Source organism: Thalia democratica, chromosome 6 (genome assembly GCF_965202585.1).
Source record: "Thalia democratica chromosome 6, ktThaDemo2.hap1.1, whole genome shotgun sequence".
In the NCBI taxonomy this organism is placed as follows: Eukaryota; Metazoa; Chordata; class Thaliacea; order Salpida; family Salpidae; genus Thalia; species Thalia democratica.
The window spans coordinates 49,634,693-49,655,888 of NC_139170.1; the positions used below are offsets into that span (position 1 = coordinate 49,634,693).

The following is a 21,196-nucleotide window of genomic DNA, read 5'->3' on the forward strand; positions in this document are numbered from 1 at the left end:
AGATGCTCATTAAATACTTTTTTTTATTACAAAATTAATTATACTATTGTTACTACGTAAAAGGTTTTTTAGACTTAAATTAAATTTGAGTTCTAAGTCCTAAAAAAAAAGTAAAAACTACAACAATTGTGCAAATTTTTGAAGGTTAAACTTACTTAAAATAATAAAACAAATTTAATTTAGATAAATGGAAACTAAGCATGATAAATAGTGATCTACCGAATCCAAGATTAGGACTCTTTTCGAATCCGAAATTTTGGATTCGGTAGACCACTTTAAACTTTTTGAATTTTACTTAACTGTTTGTCAAAAGTTAAATGAAATGTAAAACCTGTAATAAGTTCACGTTTGAGTGGATAAAAAAATGGTTTGTCACACTTACAAAAGCCTTATCAGTTTTGATTTATAATTTTGCACTCAGTTTAAAAACTATAATATTTTATTTTTCTTATATTCTCAAATAAAATTAAATACATACTTAAGGCATTTAATCTCAGCTTTTTGGATAACCGCACTTATTTATCCATAATAAATTAGTTTTTTATGTTTGCTCGTTGTAATGAACTGCTGGATTATTTAAACGAAGAAAAAAACGCAACTTTAATATGTAACATTAAAGCAGATGCTTGCATACTTTTAGCTGTATACTTTTTGTAAACACTTTGTTATTTATTTAATTAATAACTTTAACTTATGACATAAATGTTACAACTTCCACCATTTTAATATTTCATTTTAAAAACAACGTTCTATAGAAAAAATTTTGTTAACAATACAATCTTAATTAACTTGTAATGATCTGCTGTAACTGCTTGCATTATTTTTAAACTACGTATATTTAGAGCTTGCTGCAGTCATGAGAAATAAGGCTTAAATCAATGATGAAACATTTCTTCAAAAAAATTTGCCTAGTGATTTAAAAATGTTTTAAAAGCAGCTTATATATATTGAGTAAGAAATTTCGTAATTTTTTTGTGTGATTCTTTTGCATAATTGGTACATCACCCAAACTATCTTGCCTAATTTATATAGAGTAGTCTAGAACAGTCTTTAGTATTGATAGATAAAATTCACTGATACATATTAATAGATTAGTATAAAAGCTTTTTTTTTATATGTCAAATTTAAGAAATACAAATACCAAGCTGCCCGCAGAGGGTCCTATGCACAAACTTTCTAGAAAGTTACCCCGTCTGCAAGAAAATTATGTACAAAAAGGTCAGTTTGACAATCTCACTACAGACAGTGAACTAGACCCAACTGAGACATTGGATATTGGCTAATCAACATCCATAGCTCACAAATTTTTAATAAATTAATATTTTATTTGATGTTCTATTTTTTGAAGTGAAAGATTGTTATGAAAACGAAATCTTAAAATACTCAAAGTTATATCATTCTCTTTACAGGGTTGCAAAAAAACCTGGAACTCTGGAATTTGACGATTTAGACCAAAAAATCTGGAAAAGTCTGGAATTTATTATTACTATTATTGCAAATATATTGTCCACATGCTGGACCTAGGAATCAAAACCCAGACCACTTAAACAGAAAGACACATAACGAAATAAAAATAAATAAAAAATAAGACAAAAAGTTAATTTTTCAAACAAAATTGAAAAACATACTTCAGTATGGTATATATAAACCATTATATACTAACATAAATAACAAAATGTTTTAACCACAAACTTATACTTATTAACGCTTTGATGTAAAACGATAAATCATGAAAAATCTAAATGCATTGACTAATAAAAAAACAAAAAATAAAAACCTAAAGCCTCAAGCACATTAAAAATGAGTGGCCAGATAAATAATTATTCAACATATTAAAAAAGACTCATCATTAATGATTAAAAGAGGCAATGCGCTGCTTAAAAAAATAAGCTATGGATAAAGTTAAAGCTCAAAATTAAATCAACTGTTGATAAATAAATTAATTACTAATTTTACTAATAAACATTTTATTTAAATCAAACTTTTTTAACTTCGATCGAAATTCTTTAACATTTTTGCAAGAAGGGGATTCATTGGGAAGTTTATTCCATGTTTGAACTGACCGATAAAAAAGAGTTTTGCCAAACCTCATTTTTAAAATGATGTCTGCATGTAAATACTTTGCTATTTCCTCTCAGTAAGTAATTAGTTCTATAAGTTTCAAAAGTTGATAGTATATTAATTGTAGTTTCACCGTTAACTAGTTTGAAAAAATTAATAAGGTCAAACTCAAGTCTCCTATATTCAAAAGATTTTATTTTAAGTTTTGTTAATCTATCAAGGTAAAACGTATAAGAGATGTTGCAGCGGTTGAAGATTATTCTGGTATATTTTCTTTGAATAGATTCTACATGATTAACATCTTTTTTTAAATATGGAGACCAGATTGGTGTGTAATATTCCAACTTAGGAAGAGTGTATGTGAGAAACTACTTTTTAAGAATGTTTATATCTGTAGATTTAAAGCTCTTTAAAACTTGAAAAGATGTAGTTGATGCAGTTCGGTAAAGGTGATTAATATGGTGGTTTCATTTTAGATTTTCAGCAACAAAAGTTCCGAGATCTTTAAACACTTTAGTTGAAAATAAATTTGTATTAATAATTTTAAAGTTAAAAGTACAGATAGTAGTGTTTTTTGAATTTTTAGAAGTTGATACTTAATAGGGTTTAAATTACGTTTTCTTTCATAAAGCCAATTTTAAATTTTGTCTAAGGTATTCTGTAAAGTTGTGCTAAAAATGTTTGTATCATCTGCGAAGAGGTTAATGTTGCTGCTAACATCAACTTCTGAAGCTTTATCTTTATGTAAATAACAAGTAGTGGGCCAATAACCCCTCCTCGAGGGACTCCACTAAAAATAGGTTAAGTTTATGAAAATGTGCTGTTAATTATTACTTTTTGAGTTCTATCATTTAGAAACTCTTTGAACCGACTAAATTTGATAAATTTTGAAAAAAAAAAACTGGATAAACCTGGAATTTTGAACAAAAATCACTAATAAACATTGAATTTTAAACAAATCTTACATGTGAAGTAGTGAAATTTTGATTTGACTCAAAAAATCTTTAATGTAGATAAATATTTTTGTCATCATGACAATTTTTTATTGAAAAACACATTTGAAGTAGCTTTAGAGTATCTTTTCAATGTTTTTTTACAATTTAACACAGTTTTTAACCTTGAACTAAACTTTTAACTAAAAAAAGACCCAAAAATGTGTACTTTCAAAAACCTGGAGAAAATTTGCCAAAAAAATTTGGCAACCCTGTCTTTAGCAATAAGTGGAGACTGGAGACCTTTATTTGTAATATATCTTTAAAGACAACAGCTTTAAATAAACGATTTGGCTAATTTTATACTGTTTTTAGTGCGGAAATTTAGTTTACAAAAAACCATATACAGTATACTACCGCTTAAGTACGCACTTTTTTTGGTACGCACCCCGCCTTAAGTACGCACTTATTCAGAAAGACAAAAATGGCCAACCTGCTGAGTAAGTCTGAGACTTTCACAACTTTTAAACTAGGGTGAGTAATCCTGAGTAGTCTAAGTGCCCTGAGAATGTTACAGTCCTGTTATTAAATGTTAATAAACTAAATACTTATGTAGTGGCTGCAGAAAAATGGAAAGAATAATGATATTTTAGCTGCAAAGATATAAAACAAATTAATCTAGATGACAAAGTTAAAAAAACCTACTAATACAACATAGTTAAGTCATAATTTAATTCAAATGTACACACATTGATGTTTTGAAAATGTTTGGTAAACACAATGTAGTTTGTTACTTTCCCTCTAACAAAACAAAATATGGAAAATATGGCTTAATAGTCTTTTTTATATCATTGACTGACATTGACTTTCTATATAAAATGCATGTATTAATTGTATAGAAACTTTTTAAAGAAAAAATAATTCATTTTAAAATCTATCAAAGAATTTTGCAAAATAGAATTATGTATTAAATGTTATATAAAATAAAAGGACTTGTTTGTTTGGCTTAACTATTTGGTGGCTAGTTGTAAGAAAGAAAATAAACAACTAAATTTCATATTATACTATGTCGTCAAAAAGTACGCACTACCCGTGCTAAGTACGCACTTTTTGGTCGGGTTCAATTTGCGTACTTAAGCGGTAGTCTACTGTAATTTTAGATAACTTTTTTTGTTAGCTTTTATTAATTATAGCAATCAAGGGTTACCAAACACTTAGAGTACTCAAGAAAACGCAGGTTATTTTTTAGTTTTAGAAAAGCTAAGATTTAAAGTTGAAAAGCATATCTGTTTCGATGCTAATCAAGATGGTGATTCTACTGTATTGCCACCACAGAAACCAAAACCACAACACTCTGTAAATTTTGATCTGAAGAAGTTTTCAACTTATTATTCCTTGTTTAAAATAGAATCAAACACAGCTACACAGGAGGACGGGAAACAGGAACCTATTGTAAGATAAAATGAAAAAGTAATAAAGGGCTTTTATGCTACAGAAAATTTGAATGCAGAAACTGAAGGGTGAAGTCTTAAACTGGTGAAACTTGAAAAAGACAAAATACCTACATCTTACCAGTTTTGCAAGGAAATATCTTGCTGCACTATCATCTTCTGTGTATTCTAAAAATGTTTTTTTTTGAAGCTGAGAATTTGTATGTGCAAAAGCGCAATCGATTGCTTCCAAAGACCGGCGAAAAACTTTTATTTCTCTACCACAACTTGATTAAAAAAACAGTCTTTGGTAGTATAAGAGAGACATCTTTTGCAATTGTAGTTCGTTTTATACTGTTAAACAGTTACTAAGGTTAATTCATATTTCTTTTCTTGTAATGGTTAAATTGTAATCCTAAGTGGATTTAAAACTTTTTTATTTCAATTGTAATACCTATTCATTTTATTACGGTTGGTATTTTTTTTCAATTGCACTTTGTTTTATAAATATGAACACTTTAAAAAGTTTATACTCTAATTCGTTTATGGTCACATTAAGAACTAATTCTTAAGTTAAATGTAAACTATTTTAACTTTTTTTGTGATTTGTTTTCTGCTTTAAGCATTTATTAAAGTCTATAATTTGTCTACTTTGCATAACAAAAGTATAACTTTATTGTTAATGTTGCTTGCATGGCCATCAAATGTTAAAACTAAGTTTTGTGTATGTAGCTTAATTTCTTATTCAGCAAGACACTCGTTTTTTTTATTTTGCTTTTTAAATAAACTAATCTAAAAAGATATTTAAATTTTTACTAACACGTTGAAAATATTGTTCAAACTTTTTTTTACGAAATAAGTAATAATATATATGTAATTATTATTTGTTAACTTATATTCTATTCAAATAACAAGCAGATTAAATCTTTCGGATTCCAATTACTAAAATATTCGGATTCAGCCGGATCCAAATTTCAAAATTGAGATTCGGATTCGGCCGAATCCTAATTTCAAAATAAGATTCGGTTTTGGCCGAATCCTAATTTTAAATAAAGACTCGGATTTGGCCGAATCCAGAATTTTTGGACTTAGTAGATCACTAATGGTAAATAAATTATTTTGTGATCCTAATTTATATTGTGAGTGTTGAAAAATGTCAAGTTTAGAGTGAGTTATGCTTAAAATTTAAAACTGAACAGTATAAACTTTCTGAATAAGTCATGGTTTCCACAGATCAAGCTGAGAAAAATTTCCTGACTTTTCTAAATCAAACTCTTAATTTGAACCAATTCTAAAATACATAATCTTACACTTAAAACTATTTGAACAGCTTTTTTCCGGTGCATAACTTACTAAAAATATATAACAGAATGCTTTTCATTTTCTTTAAATTTATTTAAGTACTTTCAAGTAGGACTCGTCAGAAATTGTTTCTTACTGGATTGGAATGAATACAAATTGAAATAAAGTTATACTGCAGTTTAAAGTTTTAAGATATAAAATGACGTAATAATCAAATGTTAAAAATTAAAAAAGTGCTAATGCTAAACAAATTTGGTATACTAATAAAACTCGGTAGAATTAAAACAATCTAAATAAAAAAAAGCGATAAAAAATTTTAAATTAAAACTATGCTTAAAAATAAAGTTTAACAAGAAGCTAATTACTTTAAAATTACTAATATAAGGATTTAAAAAGTCTAGTTTGGTAAACGAACTTTTTCTGCTTACATAAACTAGGCCTTAAGGATTGAATACATAAGGCTTCCAGAATATGCAATTGAAAAGAGTTCTCCGCTCTCACTAAGACTGAAAAATTGTCCTTTTTATAATTTTTAACCCACTCAGGATTGTCAAACAAATGTTGCCCAATCGCCGAGAAGTATTTTTTAGTTGGTTTCTCAGAACGGCCATCAAACCACTTTTTCAAGACTTTCGGAACATGTTGATCGATTCTTACATGAAACCTTTGAGATGTTTTTCCCACGTAGTCACTACCACAGTGACAACTAAATTTATAGATGATGTTACTTTTTTCATGGGTGGGAGAAACATCTTTGTAAATTCCATTTAGAGGTCGATCAGTATACAAAACTGTTCTTAAATGAACAGAGCTGAAAACTTGGCTTATTTCCTCTGGAATTTTCTTAGAAAACCTCTCAGAAATATTTCCAAGGTAAGGAATTTTAAGTATACTGGACACTTCTGAGGGCCAATCATTTTTAAAGCTGTCAAACTTCTAGATATTGTTATAACTTTCGAAACTGAGTTACCTGGATAACCAAGCGAAAGTTACCTGGATAACTTATGAAATTATAATAAAGTCGTGAAATTGTATGGAGTAAAATAAAGTAAGAGTAAATAAAAAAACTAAAAGTGAAGAAGTTCTGAAAAAGTAAGAGAAAAATAAAGTTAATCTATTATGTGAGTTTGACAACGAATTGGTAAGTTATGCTGCACAGAACACGAGATAATTAAGTTGCGTTTGGTTTATTAACGGTAAAACTTCGTTCTTAACGCAAGCATTGTTGGTTCAGTGGTAGAATTCTCGCCTGCCACGTGGGAGGCCCGGGTTCGATTCCCGGACAATGTATAGTTTTATTGGTTGTAATTTAAGAAACATTAACTTTGTCTGCGTTTTTTGCTTATATATTATTATACGATAAAGTATTTTGAAGGTAAAAGATAAATTTTCAAAACTTTCTGTTAAATTAAAGTTTACTAGTATTTTTTTACGTCAGTTGTCTATCTATCTTACACTTGATAAAAACTCATTAAAACTAATATGTTAACAGAATAGTCAATTAAATTACAGATTTATAAGTAATTAGTTCTGAAAAGATTATAAAATTTAAAGCCACAATTTATACTTTGGTTTGTTGGTTTTAATGCAAAATATTTAGTTTCAACTACTTAATTGACTGAATAATTGATTTGCAGTAAACAATAAGTAAACCTAGGTAAAAAATTCTGTTTTGATGATGAAAACGTGATTTCTTAACCAAATGTTTCTCAAAGTGTGTATAGGACGTTTAAAGAGCAATCAAAAAGAAGTATAAAGTTACTTCATCTCAATGTTTTATAATTTGTTAGCTATTTCTAATTATCTCATACTAATTTGCACAACTAAGTTGTAACACTAGTAGTTAGAATAAGTATTTGATATAAAGTGAACTTATAACTTACCCAATTTGCTTGTTAAATTATTGAGCAAAAAGCACGCCCAACGTGGGGCTCGAACCCACGACCGTTGGATTAAGAGTCCAACGCTCTACCGACTGAGCTAGCCGGGCGCTTGTATAAATTGGGCTTATGCAGTTTAAATTTGCTTACGTACTCCACTTAGTACGTCATAATTGGGCATAACCAGTTGGTGTCATCAACTTTGTCTACTTTATATCAAGCAGATCAAGAAACAAAATACAGAAGGACTATAAAATTATAAGCTAATTGAATAAGTCTTGCACATTACTTTCAATAAGGCTCATATGCTAGCATCAAATAAAAGTTTTATTGTACACTAGGTCCTTAGACCAATTTGTTTTTGAGCACCTTTTTTTGTCGTTCAATAAACTATTTATCAATACAGACGGCTTAGTGGACTACTTTATAAACTGAAATTAATTTTCATCATATTTTCAAATCCAGAATTTTATAACAAATCTAAAGTTTTGTTACGTTTGCTTCTGAAAAGAATTTGTTTTAAAGAAATTAGTTCTTGTAATGCACAGTTTCAAACAAGTTTAAGACTTTTTTACCATGTTATGTCACCAAGAAGGATACATTGTTGAGCATCGTAGATAAATACTATACTGGTGCTAGAAACTGACTCTAAAGTAAATTAAGAATGGAACAGTTGCAAAGTTGTTAACCTATGATTATAATAATAAAACAGTCACTTTGTTATGATTTTGAGCTTAAAAATTAGTTTAAAGACATAAATTTTTAAAGGATATCTGTTTAGGTTAACCTAATTAGTTTAAACTCAAAAGACCTTGATTTCAAAAAAAAAGTAAAAATGAAGGGGACACTCGGATTTGAACCAAGGACCTATCGATCTGCAGTCGATTGCTCTACCACTGAGCTATATCCCCGTACGTTCAATGAAGTGCTTTGGTGTTTATATATTTGACGTAAACAGTCTAAAGCACGATACAAGTGCGTTTGAATGAGCTATTAATTTGATTTAAAAGTTCAATCTACTATTTCATAAGATGTATCAAACTAATAATACTCAAAGTTTAATTACCCTTTTATTAAAGCATAATTTTACACAGTTACTAGTGTGTAATTTTTATGCATCTATGTTTTAATGTGACTGTAAAGAGTTCTTAAATTGTCGTTGAAAAACTATCATTTTACTAAAAAAATACTAGGAATTTACTAAAAAAGGGTCTAAAAATTATTTTATATGTTTTAATTGCAATATGTGTAGAAGTTACTTTTATTAAAATTTCATTAGAATACCTTACAAATTATCTTGGTAATCAAACTAAAGTGTGAAAAAAACAGACAACATTTAACCTATATATATATTTTTTTATAAAAAAAAGTTTTTAAGCATGTGACAATATACACAACGAATGTTTTATATGCTCTGAATTTTAATTTTTTTTCATTAAGTTTTTATTTAAAATAGGAATTTAATTTTGATGTTATGCTTAACCTTCTAGTTGCCAGTTACCTTTAACAAAACTTTACATACTTACATTCTAGCTTGTATATAATAAAAGTACCTAGGTCTAAACAAAAACTACAAAATAATAAAAATTAGTTTCAATACTTAATATCAATATACCTTTAAAATATTTTAGGCAAATAAAGTTATAAGGTTTACGTGAAATGTTTTACTTTAACTAGATAAGCTACAGGTATTAGTTGTACAACTGTTTATTTAAAAACCTTTATCTTCATCCAGAATTAAGTAAAATTATTAGTTTTTTAATAATATAAATCTCTCACTAAGACTAAAAAATTATAAAAAGGACAATTTTTCAGTCTTAGTGAGAGCGGAGAACTCTTTTCAATTGCATATTCTGGAAGCCTTATGTATTCAATCCTTAAGGCCTAGTTTATGTAAGCAGAAAAAGTTCGTTTACCAAACTAGACTTTTTAAATCCTTATATTAGTAATTTTAAAGTAATTAGCTTCTTGTTAAACTTTATTTTTAAGCATAGTTTTAATTTGAAAATTTTTATCGCTTTTTTTATTTAGATTGTTTTAATTCTACCGAGTTTTATTAGTATAACAAGTTTGTTTAGCATTAGCACTTTTTTAATTTTTAACATTTGATTATTACGTCATTTTATATCTTAAAACTTTAAACTGCAGTATAATTTTATTTCAATTTGTATTCATTCCAATCCAGTAGGAAACAATTTCTGACGAGTCCTACTTGAAAGTACTTAAATAAATTTAAAGAAAACGAAAAGCATTCTGTTATATATTTTTAATAACTTAAAACTATATAAAACTTTCAATCTAATTTTAATGCAGGTTAAAACAACATTTTCTTTGCTGAATTCAATCATCAAACTTCCATTACATCACTTGAACCATCTGTGTATGATTGACGTTTTGCAAAAAATAGTTCAATAATCAGCAAAATACTTGTAATTTACCTTATAAACACAGCTTTTCTGAAAAAAGAAACAATTATTTTGGCATTTTCTAGCATAAGTTTTACTTATATAATTTGTTCACTTAGTTTAATAAAATACTACCCACACAATTTAGTATAAAATCTTTAACTAATAAATCAATTAAAAAAGAATATACTCAAGTAACTGTAAAAATACATAAAAAAGTAAATTATATATATGTGGTATAAAACATTATCTTATCATTTAGTATAAAATTTGTAACAGATAAATATACTCTTTTTTATTTTAAAAACTTAAGTTATTCTACAAAAAATACAAATAACAAGTAAACTTACTCTTGGCATATACCTCTTTGTAACTTATTTATAAATTTAAACAGCTTTAACAAAATTATAAAGAAGTAAAGTATACACTTCAGTTTGTTATATAAAATCATAAACTAACTGCTCAATTATAAAGAACTCAATCATTTTCTTAAACAAAAATCACTTTGATTCCAAAACTATGCTACATAAACTTTTGTGTATATATCACAGTTTTCTATATGGAAGTGTCCTTGCCACAGATCATCTATATTAAAGAGCTTACAAAATCTACTTGTTCAAGTAGGGCACTTTTTCAATATGTTTATAGAAAAATTTGCAGTTTTATAAAGGATATTTAACTAATTTATACCAGATAAAGGCATTGAAAATTAAATAATTTTGTAAAATTCTAAAGAATTTTTTTCTGACTTTAAGAATTTTAATTTTTTTTCACCATTTGGAGGCTTCGGAAAATAAGGAATTTTGTAAATTTAAACTAAAAAAATCTGACTTTTTTTTAAATTTTATCAAATTTTCTGACTTTTTTTCAAACCCCTCATTTTTCCTAACTTTTGTCTTTTTTTAATTTTTCCTGACCATGTGGCAACCCTGATAAGCTTAACATCTTATATCAACTAAGTTAACCACCAAAATGTGTACCCAAATTGTCAAATAAAAAAGTTTTCTTCTAGTATTTACAATATCTTACGAAAACTGTTTTATAATCAATTTTTTTGTGGTTTCGTATTTACATAAGTTAAAAGTGTTGGCTTGTAAAGGTAGTTTTTTATTAGAATACAGAGCTATAATTAAATTATTTTGAAAACAAAATACTTATTAGGATTAATTATATGGGTTATTAACATAAATTCCCGAAAGAGTTGAAAGTTTGTAAACTTTATCTTTTTGACTATAAACTAAATAATTATGAAAGTTTTAAAATAATTTATAGTTGTTGTTAATACTGTTCAAAAGTAGTTAAATCTACAACAGATTTTGAGAAAAAGCTAAAAAATTTAAACAATAATTGAAAATACAATATCAACGAAGTATACTTGTAGTGTGCTATATGTAGTTTTTAAATTTTCTATAATAATTTATAAAAAAAAAATTCTAAAAAATCATTTTTAAGTCCTACAATAATAACATTAAAACAAAACACAAATTATTTTACAATAAATTGTAAAACGAAACAAAGATGCAAAAAATGAAAACTAATTTAAATAATTAAACGTTTAAAGAATTTTTTTAAAGATAGGGAAATAAGAAACTATTAATAACGTTTCAAAATAAATTAATTGTGATCACAGAATAAGAAAGTGTTATCTAAAAATACAAGCTTTTTTTTTAAATAAACACCGCTAGTCAAAAGTGATTGAATTTTTTTTTTGTAGAATAACTTAAACAAAGATATTTTATTGTCGCTTGGATCTGTGTTTATAGTTATATATGGTTATAAAATATATAAAAATAAACATTATAACAAAAAAATTCAAGTATTTGTAAATTAGTAAGGATAACTAGTAAACTTCAGATATAAGAAACATAAAAAAAAAATAATATCTTCTAAAAGCTTTAAATTAAATTTGAACAACTCGAAGCAAAAAATTATAACTAAATTAAAATTATAACTAAAGAAATAGTATGGGATATAAAAAAAATAAGTACTAGTTTTAACTTTAAAAAAACAAAAATAAAAATCTATAAGCAATAAAATTGTTGTTTAAGACTTTATTCTATTAGAGTTAAATGATAAAGATTTTTGTTGCTACATGAAACAGACAAGTAATACTGATATGTGTTATCAACTTTGATACAATAACAAAAAAAAATTAAGCAAATATTGCAGTTAATAAAATAAAGTGATTAACTATTGTGTTCGTTTGCTCTTTAAAACAAAAAATATTTAAAATTTATTTACAGAATTAATGTGTTAGTTACTGGAGTAAACGTAGCCTCAAAAATAAATTGTAAAAATATTTAAAGACTGTCAATTGCAAAAACTTTATGTTAAATTTAAAAGTTATTTTAATATATAACAAAAAGTGGTAGAATCAATACACTTAAGCTATTTTTTTTAGATAGTAAGTGTAATAGTTAAAAATTATTAAAAGCTATAATGCTGAAAAATGTTTAAAACTTTCAAATTACCAATTCAACGTAGTGAATAATGAAATATAGACATAAAAAACACTTGCTTATTTAATTAAAGCTTTAAAAAAATATGAACAAAGAGCTTATTCAAACTTATAATACAAATTACTTGTGTAAAAATAAAATTGCAAATTTATCATTACAGATTAATTATTAGACAACAACCAAAATACTTTTGATTTATTTTTTAATGAATTAGAAAAAAAAAAAATTATATAAATGTTTGTTTTTAAAAACTTTTTAAAAACTGAAATAAAACTATATAGCTAATTTGCAATGACTTAAAAATTTATATATAACATTTTAAAAAACATAGCTTTAGCAACACTATCAAAGAATAAATATATGAATATAAAGGATAAACAATGTTTAGACATGTCTAAAAAATTTAGAGAAAAATACAGTTAAAAAACTTTATAGTAATTATAACCATTGCTAAAATTGTCGACTTCTACAAACTAAGTGTAGTATGTAAACAAAATGTAAACAAAATTACTCAAACTTATTGTACGCAAAATTAGAATGTATTGTTATTTAAAATAACTACTTAAAACGAAAATACAACAAGCTGTTATAGTTATAAAAAAACTTTTTATTTTTAAAACCAATTTTAAAGGTTTCTTGATAGAAAAGAAGATATGTTGTGTTGAACGTCCTTATCATATTTTTCATCTTAGTTGCGGTTGTATTCCTGCAAAAATTAATGTTTTCACAAAAAATATATACTTGTTTTTAGTTACAGATCAAGTATTCTTGAAAAAAAAAGAGTAAACTTTAAAAGACAATTACAATCAGAACTGTTAAATTTTTAGTATTTAAAGTAATACTTGTAAATTTAAACATTTTAAAAGGTTAGGTTTTACAAATTTGAATATCTTAATAATGTTAATTTTATAGTAATATAAAGTTTAATGTAACTGATAATCACTGGTGTTGTTGCAACTGCGAAGCTGTAGTTTTGTTATTAACTTATATCACCTGCAAATCGTTTATCTGAAACGCTTTAATTTTCAATTACTGCAAGGTTTTATTTTTTTAATTGAAGTTATTTTGAAATATTATACGTAATATAGTAAGTTAACGTTTTACGCTATGATATCAAATATAAATAACATGTAGAGCTAATCATATATCACGAGCTCTAACAACACCAAGTATTTTGAGATTTTTTAAATAAAGTATAGCTAGACTTACAACTTTTTTTTTAATTACCAAGTGCTTTATGTATTTGTTAAATTAAAATTTTTAAGCTGTTGTATTGGGTCGGCGTTATTTTGGCACGAGTCGTCATTTTTGCACAAGAACATTCACTTTTATACAGCGTCGCTTTAAACGTACCCTGACCGTAACTCAAAAGTGACTATTCGTACTTCATGCAAAAGTGAATTATTCATGGTTGCCAAAAGTTTTTGGCAAATTTTCTTTAGGTTTTCAAATTTTCTTCCAGGTTTTTAAAATTAGACGGTTTACGGTCTATTTTCAGTTAAAATTAGTGATGTACCAGACCCGGACTTCTTTTTCAAATTAGGATCCGGCCGGACCCGGATCCGGACTTTTTTTTTCAAATTAGAATCTGGCCGGAACCGGATCCGGATTTTTTTTTTAATTAGGATCCGGCCGAAACCTGACCCGGATATTTTTTTCATATCAAAATCCGGCCAGATCCGGATATCAGACAAAAATGGCAATATCCGGCCGGATTCGGACCCGGATAGTGAGTCATATTATGTCAATTATGTTATATTATATACAAATATTTAATAAAAATTGGTCCAGCACTAAAAAAAAAGTAAAATCTAGAGAAATCTAGGGAAATTCATGATTTATTCAATTCTATTCAGGGAAATTTAGGGTTTTTTTTGGATAATTGCAAAAATCTAGGGATATCTAGAGAAATCTAGGGATATGGTAACCCTGTAAAGTGAGTAAAAACTAGCCTGAGTCAGAGGGTTTTTAAAAACTGAAAAAAAAAAACTTTAATCTAATAATAAGTAGAACAGCTAGCTACAAGGTTGACAATTTTAGGTAATATTTCCAATTAAAAATCTGAAATCAAATTCTTGAACAAAATTAACTAGAAAATCTCAAAATATTGAACACTTTTTATTTTTACACTTTTTACACTGAATCATCTCAAACTCATTCAAAATCTAAAAGAAAACTAGCCTGAGTTTTTCGAAAAATCTTAAAAATAGCCTGAGTTTTTAAAAAAAACTAAACTAGCCTGAGGCAGCCTAAGATTTTCAAAAATTCCCAAAAATTTTCAAACTAGCAGGGTTGTCACTGTTTAAGTCAAAAAAAACTAGCCTGAGTCAGAATGAGGTTTTTAAAAATTGAAAAAATTACTTTAATCTAATAGTCAGTAGAACAGCTAGCCATAAGGTTGACAATTTGGTAGTAAAGTTTTTAATTTTATAACATAGGTAAAGAGTTTAATTTCTGAAATGTTTATTTCATAGTTTAAATGTAAACAAGTGTAAATTAGTTACGTGTACAAAATGAGCTAATCACGATAGGAGTTTAATTTTAAATGACGAAAATGACTCTTTTTGTTTTACACAGGGTTTGTTTTCGAAAAAATACTTTTTTGTATGCTCTTTTTTACTAACTAGATCCGAATCGGCCGGATCTCTGTTAGGATCCGGCTGGAACCGGATCCGGATCTTTTTTCATATCAAAATCCGGCCAGATCCGGATATCAGACAAAAATGGCAATATCCGGTCGGATCCGGACCCGGATAGTGAGTCTGGTACATCACTATTTAAAATTTAGTTTAAGTTAAAAAAATGAGTTAAATAGTATAAAAAATTTAAAAGATATTTTAAACCTTTTTTAAATGCTTTTTTTTTATAAGTTTTTAATGATGACAAATTTTTTTTATCTATACAATAGATATTTTGTGCAAATCAAAATTATACTACTTAACATGTAATGATGTTTAAATGTGAGTTAAAGTGATTTTTGTTCAAAATTCTAGGTTTTTTCAGGTTTTTTTAGCTTAATTGTCAAATTCCAGGTTTTTTAAGGATTCAGTTTTTTTTTTGGCAACCATGACTATCACGGTCTAATTGTCTTTATTTTAGTAAAATACTTTAAAAAGTCTTTTAAAAAACATTTTAGATTTAAGTATATAACACATTTAATCATAAAAATACATACTTTTGCACAAAGAGTCAATTTTGAACAAAGACACATTTGATGAGTCGTCCTCTTGTACGAGTCGTCCATTTTGGCACCACGGCATCACTTTTGCAGAGTCATCACTTTTTCTCGGCATCACTTTTACACAAGCCTTCCTTTTTGCACAGTCGTCGTTTTTGCACGGCGTCACTTCTGCATGAGTCGTCATTTTTGAACAAATCACCACTTTTGAACGAGTTGTCACTTTTGCACGAGTCGTTACTTTTGTGAGGCGTAATGAGTCGTTACTTTTGCACGGCGTAACGAGTCGTCACTTTTGGACCGAACTCACTATAGCACTTTTTGTTTTTTTTGCCTTGAAAAAAAATTTACTTATAAGCTTGTGCGCTAAACTAAAAACTTAGTAAACTAGTAATTTTTTAAAAAATCAAAATATTTAAATAAAATAATTTACATAGATTTAAGATGATGTGGTTTACACTTTAAGTTAATCTTTGAGTTTTTACTAAAATTTAACATATAAAAACGGATGATAGATTTTTAAAGCAAATGTTATAACTAAATAATTACTTAAGTCACATAAAGTGATTAAAACAACTTTTCTGATAAAAATTTAAAGTTTGTTTTTATCTTTAAATAAAATACAAAAGTGAAAACAATAACTGTGTGTTTTTTAGACAACTTGGAATTTCAGAACTATTTGTTATTATGTTCAACAATAACACTTAAATGCAGAAACTATATAAATTTTTATTATAACAAATAACAGAAAATATTAACTAATGTTTAAAAGAAAAAGAACTGATTTTTATGATCAACTGTTTTGTAGATTAGCTGAGACAACATAAAACTTCTTATTAAATATTTTAATCTTGAGATAAAATATTAACTTATAAAAACTTAAACTCTACTAACAATTAAAAATACTTATATAATAATTATTTTTATGTGACTCATGAAAACGTAACTATTCAAAATATTAAACAGTTTGAATAAAAAAATAATGTAATATTCGAAAACAATGAAAATTTGTTGAGATATATAAATTTTTACTCTACCTAATTTTGTATAAAATGTACTCTACATAAAATAAAACAAATCAACAAATACTTATTCTGAAAAACCAAATAAACTCACTTTTCTTTTATTCTAAAGGTCAACTAGTGATTCTGTTGGTAAATAGCCTGCATATCTATTGTGGTTTTATTAGTAAAAGTGAGAATTGTTTCTCAGTTGCATATTCAAGTTCTTGCTAACTTCAATCTGTTTTGTTTATTAATTAGTTTTAATTATTTTTTTATTGTGTGCTGATATTCATTTGCGACATATAAAAATATATGATTACAATGAAATGTTTTTTAATATTAACTTTACGTCTTAAAAATTTATACCATTTATATTTTAATAACTTCTACAAATAATATTTTTACAATGCAAAATGAGCCATACATAGGGTAGCCACTGCTTGTTTACTTACTTCTTTTATGTTTTCTGATATTCTTCCAGGTATTTCAAAGTACAAGTTTTCTTGATTGTTTTAGAATAAAATTAAATTCTCAGATTTTTGCAGGTATTGCCACATGGTCAGGAAAAGTCAGAAAAAAATTTAAAAAATGACATAAGTCAGGAAAAATGGGGGGTTTTGAAAAAAGTCAAGAAAAGTCAGGAAACTTGATAAAATTTAAAAAAAGCAAGATTTGTCAGTTAAAATTTACAAATTTATTTATTTTTCAAAGCTTTTAAATGGTAAAAATTAATTGTAAATATTTTTCAGTCAGAAAAAAATTCAAAAATTTTCCTAGAACTTTACAAAATTATTTATTCCCAATGCCTTCATCTGGTATAAATTTGTAAAACATCCTTTATGAAACTGTAAAATTTTTCTATCAACATATTGAACAAGTACCCTACTTGAACAAGCAGATTTTGTAAGCTTTTTAGTATTGATGATCTGTAGCAAGGACACTTCCATAGTGAAACTGTGATATATACACAAAAGTTTAAATGGAAGTGGTGTTCATGTACTCTATCACTGTCAAATATGGGAAAAAAGCACTCACTGTACATATGAATGAAGCTGGAAATAGAAATAAAAGGCCAGGAGTTTACTAATCAAATAATTTTTCTATAATGCTGGATCAAGCTCCAGTGGGGTAAGTGGTGAGAGCAGTGGTGTAAGCCCATCAATAGGTTTGGTAAGTAAGTCTCAACCACAACCGCTGAAATTTTATGGGCATTACACACTGTCAAGCACAATTACTCAGCCAGTTCGTGTAACAAACTGGCAGAGCTGAACAAAAAAAAAGTTTCCTGACAGTGCAATAGCACAGTCATGCCAGATGGCTCGAACAAAATTATCATACATAATAAGTTTTGGCCTTAAACCAAACTTCAAAAAATCTTGCTGGAATAATACTGGACACGCTGTGTTTATAAAGTAATAATATAAGTATTTTGCTGATAGAGCTGTTTATTGCAAATACATCAATTATACACAGATGGTTCAAGTGATGTAATGGAAGTTTGATGATTGAATTCAGCAAAAAAAAACTGTTGTTTTAACCTGTATTAAAATTAGATTGAAAATTTTATATAGTTTCAAGGGTTGGATTTTGTATTTTAGAATAAGTTTAAATAAGAGTTTAATTTATAAAGTCAGGAAAATTTTGGTAAAAAGTCAGTAATTTTTTTCTCAGCTTGATCTGAGGCAACCATGTTTTTGCCTTTATTTTTAAATTCCAGGTTGTTATAGGTTTTTCAAGATTCCAGGTCAAACAGCGACCCACATAAACAGGAAACATGCTGCTTCTAGCTTAATATACTGTTTGATTTTAATTTTAATAAAAGATTCTAGGTAGTATAGTATTAGTATAGTTCAACTAAGTATAAATTTTTACACACAAAAAATGTTTTGCATACTAACAAACTTTTTAAAAAGCTGGGTGTAGATATATTTTTTAGTTCAAACAGACTATATGACAGTTAGTCTAACTAAATTAATACTAACAAAAAAATCAAATAAATCACATTTTATTTTTAATTATTTTGTTTGTAAACTTTAATTTTAACTAAAAGACTGATACAATTGTTTATGCCAAAATTGTTCAACATTTTTTTACCAAAACTAACATTGGCTCTCATATGAAGATTCAGAATATCAATTATTAAAATTCATAAAAGACAAAACAAAAAAGCTAAAACAAACTTGTGTCAATTTTGTAAAAAACTCTAAATGTAAATTTATTGATAACATCTTTTCTATTGTCAATTTATTTTTTGAAAACTACTAAAAATGTATCTAGTATTTATTTTTTGAGATACACTTTCAAATTTTCAGAAAATGTTTCTTAATTAAAAATGAAATATTAGAATTTAAAAATAAAAAAATTCTAAACTCTGAAAAAACTATATCTGCAATTAAAGTTACTGAAAGCAGTAGATAACACTTAACAAATAAAAAGCAACTTTTAAAAAAACTAGGTGGGACTCTAAATACTTAGTTATGATATTTTCACTTCTGAACAAGAGTTTAGTAGGTTTAAAAAATGAGCAAACAAAAATATTTTTATAACTCTAATAAATAATTTGGCAGTTCTGAATTAATTGTTATTAAAAAATAGTGGTTTATGATGGCTAATATCAAATTATTTTCAAAATAGACAGTAGAATTTTTCAAGAATCTTTAGATAACTCAAGAGGTTCAGGATTTTAAAAATACATTTTTTTCTGTGTTTTCTAAGGTAATTGAAAACAGAATCAGGGCATTTAAATAGTTTAAACTTTCAAAACACTTTCAGCAAAATATTCTTAGGGAAAAACTCCACATGTATTTTTATTTCAAAACCACTATGTGTTTAAGTGACATACTCACAATCCCCATCGAAGTTAAATGCCACTTCTACAGGGGTTTTATTTGTGGGAGTTGTGTGGGTGGGAAATTTGCATGTGGCAAAATACTTGGGCGGATATTGATTTATACGGAAATAAATAGGGTAGGAATCGTGTGCAAGTAAGAATTATTATTAGTTTATATAATGTATTAGCATATTAATACTTATATATATTCCAACCAATTCCCAATCGCACAATTCCCACCCAATCAATTTCTATCCAAATAAATTCCCACCCAACCTAATTGTTACTTTTACATTAGTTTAATTTTTGTGGGAATAGATTAGGGTTGGAAACGAACATGTCCCATATTAGTAATTTCATTTACATTTATAATGACAGAAACACTAAATTCATAAAGATAATTTGGGGATTTTCAAAATAGACTATGAATACTCGAATTCAAAAATATGCATTGTTCTTGCACAGGGTAAACTTTGTGTTAAACAAGTAAGTATAGCAATAAGAAATCAAATTTTTAATAGAAAAATCAAAACAAGCATTTTTATGGCTGGTTTGCATGTGAATTAAGGGCATAGGGGGGAGGTAAATCAGTTATTTACAACTTGATCTTATTTTGTAAACTTTTAACTAAGATATAGTTGCTGTTTATAACTTTTTAATATTCAATTTTTTTAATGTACCTGGTTTAAGTCAAAGAAAACATTTTTTTGAGAGAAAGTAAAACAGTGAATTAATAAGAATTAATAAAAAAAATAATTTTACCTTGTCAAAAATAAATAACTTAAATTTCCAGGAACTTTTCCTTACAATATTCAAAAACTCAATAAAATTAAAGTAACAAATCTATATACATTTTAGAAATATAAAATTTTTGTTGGTTTTTGGAAAAATTATACTTGTACTTAAAAATTCCTTGTCACTGAATTTTCTTAATATTTTTAGGAAAACTTCATGAAAATTTGAGGTATTTGTTTCAATAACCAAGATGATATAGGTTTTAAGTGACTATTATTTATTAAATGTTTTCTCCTCCCAAAAATAACTGTACTCTTTAACTTTAACTGGCAATATTACAAAAATTTGTTTGAATAACAAAAAGCTCTAAAAACATACTTCTAGCTCACTTAAAACATTAGCAATTATGACGGGTGTCTACAAACTGCTGCTTCAAGGCCACCTGCAAAGTATAAATTTGAAGTCAAAAAAATACTTTTTTCAAACAATGAAAAGTTATGTTTTTGTTGTAAAAATTAACAATTAGGTATTCAACTTAAAGACTAGTATTGTAATTACTATATCAAACATTTTATTTAAATTAGTGCATTTGATGACTACAATAACTTTAAATGCCACCAGCAAAATATTTTTTTCTTTATAGTGTGGCCCACAAACACTGAACTGAAATCAAGTTGTGGAAAAATATGATTTACCACTCGCCCTTATGCCCTTAAAGTTATTAAAAACTCTCGATCAATTAAAAAAGTTAAATCAATTTTAAATAGTCAAGTTTTTTTTTAATTTTAAACTAATTTGACTTCTTATAAAATTTCAAATTAACTTGGGCAGTCTAAATAAATGGCTACTTGGTTATAGTATTAAAAAGATAAAAAATTCAAAACATCAAATCTCTTTTTAAAAGTTTAACATTTTAACGTTTCTCAAAGTGTGAACAGTGGTGTGTAGAGTAGAATTTACACGTTTTAAATTAGTGTGCA

General features: G+C 26.6%; 1 long non-coding RNA gene and 3 other non-coding genes across 4 annotated transcripts; 1 reads left to right on the forward strand and 3 right to left on the reverse strand.

Annotated features, from left to right (window-relative positions):
• The first annotated feature begins 6,944 nt into the window (after positions 1–6,944).
• On the forward strand, positions 6,945–7,015 carry Trnag-gcc (transfer RNA glycine (anticodon GCC)). The gene has a single exon. It is a non-coding gene; the product is annotated as a tRNA-Gly (tRNA).
• A 627-nt stretch (positions 7,016–7,642) lies between these two features.
• Positions 7,643–7,715, reverse strand: Trnak-cuu (transfer RNA lysine (anticodon CUU)). Its single transcript has one exon. It is a non-coding gene; the product is annotated as a tRNA-Lys (tRNA).
• Positions 7,716–8,444: 729 nt separating this feature from the next.
• On the reverse strand, positions 8,445–8,516 carry Trnac-gca (transfer RNA cysteine (anticodon GCA)). The gene has a single exon. It is a non-coding gene; the product is annotated as a tRNA-Cys (tRNA).
• A 4,569-nt stretch (positions 8,517–13,085) lies between these two features.
• LOC145839578 (uncharacterized) lies at positions 13,086–15,973 on the reverse strand. Its single transcript, XR_014370074.1, has 2 exons — positions 15,645–15,973; positions 13,086–13,175 (listed from the first exon to the last, which is right to left on the reverse strand). It is a non-coding gene; the product is annotated as an uncharacterized LOC145839578 (long non-coding RNA).
• Positions 15,974–21,196: the final 5,223 nt, after the last annotated feature.